Below are 3,813 nucleotides of genomic sequence, written 5' to 3'. Positions count from 1 at the left end.
AATGAAGAAATTTCCCTTTTTTATGGCAAAAAGGTATGCATTCTTTTTATTTTCGGACAAAAAAGCAGAAATTCCTTGTATTTTGGTGCAAAATTGCAGAAATTCCCCTAATTGTGGGGCAAAAATGCAGAAATTCTTTATATGTTGGGGCAAAAAGACAGAAATTCTTTTTTTTTGGGGTAAAACTCAGAATTTTCATTATTTTGGGGAAAAATTGCAGAAATTTCCCTTATTTCAGAAAAAAAAGCAGAAATTTTCTTATTTTGGGGCAAAAAGGCAGAAATTTCTTTTATTTTGGTACAAAATTGCAGAAATTTTTCTTATTTTGGGCTAAAAAGGCAGAAATTTCCCATATTTTGGGGCAAAAATGCAGAAATTCCCCTTATTTTGAGGTAAAAAGGCTGAAATTCTTCTTATTTGGGGGCAGAAAGGCAGAAATTTCCCTTATTTTGGGGCAAAATTGCAGAAATTTCACTTATTTCAGGGTAATAAGTAATAAATTCCTTTTATTTTGGGGCATAAAAGACAGAAATTCCCTTTGTTTTGGGGAAAAAAGACAAAAATTCCACTTATTTAGAGGCAAAATGCAGAAATTCCCCTTATTTTGGAGCAAAAATGAAAAAATTTCCCTTTTATATGGCAAAAAGGAATGCATTCCCCTTATTTTCGGGCAAAAAGGCAGAAATTCCCCGTATTTTGGAGCAAAATTGCAGAAATTCCCCTAATTGTGGGGCAAAAAGGCAGAAATTCCCTATATGTTGGGGCAAAAAGCAGAAATTCTCCTTATTTTGGGGCAAAACTCAGAAATTTCACTTATTTTAGGGCAAAACTCCAGAAATTTTGCTTATTTTGGTGCAAAATTGCAGAAATTTCACTTATTTCAGAAAAAAAGCAGAAATTTTTTTATTTTGGGGCTAAAAGGCCGAAATTTCTTTTATTTTGGTACAAAATTGAAGAAATTTTTCTTATTTTGGGGCAAAAAGGCAGAAATATCCCATATTTTGGGCAAATATGAAGAAATTCCACTTATTTTGAGGTAAAAAGGCTGAAATTCCCATTTTTTGGGAGCAAAAAGGCAGAAATTTTCCTTTTTTTAGGGCAAAATTGCAGAAATTTCACTTATTTCAGGGTAAAAAGTCAGAAATTTTCCTTATGTTGGGTTAAAAAAGACAGAAATTCCCTTTGTTTTGGGGGTAAAAGACAGAAATTCCACTTATTTAGAGGCAAAAAAGGAGAAATTCCCCTTAATTTGGAGCAAAACTGAAGAAATTTCCCTTTTTTGTGGCAAAAAGGTATGCATTCATCCTATTTTTGGGGAAAAAGGCAGAAATTCCTCGTATTTTGGAGCAAAATTGCAGAAATTCCCCTAATTGTGAGGCAAAAAGGCACGAATTCCCTATATGTTGGGGTAAAAAACAGAAATTCTCTTTATTTTGGGGCAAAACTCAGAAATTCCACTTATTTTGGGGCAAAATTCCAGAAATTTTTTTTATTTTTGGGCAAAATTGCAGAAATTTGAATAATTTTGGGGCTAAATTGCAGAAATTTGACTTATTTCAGAAAAAAAGCAGAAATTTTCTTATTTTGGGGCAAAAAGGCAGAAATTTCTTTTATTTTGGGACAAAATTGCAGAAACTTTTCTTATTTTGGGGCAAAAAGGCAGACAATTCCCATATTTTGGGGCAAAACTCAGAAATTTCACTTATTTTGGGGCAAAATTGCAAAAATTTCACTTATTTCAGAAAATAAAGCAGAAATTTTCTTATTTTGGAGCAAAAAGGCAGAAATTTCTTTTATTTTGGTACAAAATTGCAGAAATTTTTCTTATTTTGGGGCAAAAAGGCAGAAATTTTCCATATTTTTGGGCAAAAATGCAAAAATTCCCCTTATTTTGAGGTAAAAAGGCTGAAATTCCCCTTATTTGGGGGCAAAAAGGCAGAAATTTCCCTTATTTTGGGGCAAAATTGCAGAAATATCACTTACTTCAGGGTAATAAGTCAGAATTTTTTTTTTATTTTGAGGCAATAAAGACAGAAATTCCCTTTGTTTTAGGGGAAAAGACAGAAATTCCACTTATTTAGAGGCAAAAAAGCAGAAATTCCCCTTATTTTGAAGCAAAAATGAAGTAATTTCTATTTTTTATGGCAAAAGTTATGCACTCTTCTTATTTTTGAGTAAAAAGGCAGAAATTCCCCGTATTTTGGAGCAAAATTGCTGAAATTCCCCTAATTGTGGGGCAAAAAGGCAGGAATTCTATATATGTTGGGGCAAAAACCAGAAATTCTCTTTATTTTGGGACAAAACTCAGAAATTCCACTTAATTTGGGGCAAAATTCCAGAAATTTCCCTTATTTTGGGGCAAAATTGCAGATATTTGACTTATTTTGGGGTAAAATTGCAGAAATTTCACTTATTTCAGAAAAGAAGCAGAAATTTTCTTATTTTGGAGCCAAAAGGCAGAAATTTCTTTTATTTTGGTACAAAATTGCAGAAACTCTTTTTATTTTGGGTCAAAAAGCAGAAATTTCCTATATTTTGGGGCAAAAATGCAGAAATTCCCCTTATTTTGAGGTAAAAAGGCTGAAATTCTTTTTTTTTGGGTGCAAAAAGGCAGAAATTTCTCTTATTTTGGGGCAAAATTGCAGAAATTTCACTTATTTCAGGGTAATAATTCCAAATTTTTTTTATTTTGGGGCAAAAAAGACAGAAATTCCCTTTGTTTTGGAAAAAGACAGAAATTTTACTTATTTAGAGGCAAAAAAGCAAAAATTCCCCTTATTTTGGAGCAAAAATGAAGAAATTTACCTTTTTTATGGCAAAAAGTTATGCATTCTTCTTAATTTCTGGCAAAAAAGCAGAAATTCACTGTATTTTGGAGCAAAATTGCAGATATTCTCCTAATTGTGGGGCAAAAATGCAGAAATTCCCTATATGTTGGGGAAAAAGATAGAAATTCTCCTTATTTTGGGGCAAAACTCAGAAATTTCACTTATTTTGGGGCAAAATTGAAGAAATTTCACTTAATTCAGAAAAAAAGCAGAAATTTTCTTATTTTGGGGCAAAGAGGCAGAAATTTCTTTTATTTTGGTACAAAATTGCAGAAATTTTCTTAATTTGGGCTAAAAAGGCAGAAATTTCCCATATTTTGGGGCAAAAATTCAGAAATTCCCCTTATTTCGATGTAAAAAGGCTGAAATTCTTCTTATTTGGGGGCAGAAAGGCAGAAATTTCCCTTATTTTGGGGCAAAATTGCAGAAATTTCACTTATTTCAGGGTAATAAGTCATAAATTCCTATTATTTTGGGGCATAAAAGACAGAAATTCCCTTTGTTTTGGGGAAAAAAGACAAAAATTCCACTTATTTAGAGGCAAAAAAGCAGAAATTCCCCTTATTTTGGAGCAAAAATGAAAAAATTTCCCTTTTATATGGCAAAAAGGAATGCATTCCCCTTATTTTCGGGCAAAAAGGCAGAAATTCCCAGTATTTTGGAGCAAAATTGCCGAAATTCCCCTAATTGTGGGGCAAAAAGGCAGAAATTCCCTATATGTTGGGGCAAAAAGCAGAAATTCTCCTTATTTTGGGGCAAAACTCAGAAATTTCACTTATTTTAGGGCAAAACTCCAGAAATTTCGCTTATTTTGGTGCAAAATTGCAGAAATTTCACTTATTTCAGAAAAAAAGCAGAAATTTTTTTATTTTGGGGCAAAAAGGCCGAAATTTCTTTTATTTTGGTACAAAATTGAAGAAATTTTTCTTATTTTGGGGCAAAAAGGCAGAAATTTCCCATATTTTGGGCAAAAATGCAGAAATTC

The sequence above is a fragment of the Micromys minutus genome (genome assembly GCF_963924665.1).
Source record: "Micromys minutus genome assembly, contig: SCAFFOLD_47, whole genome shotgun sequence".
NCBI lineage: Eukaryota > Metazoa > Chordata > Mammalia > Rodentia > Muridae > Micromys > Micromys minutus.
Note: the sequence above shows the minus strand (reverse complement) of the source record.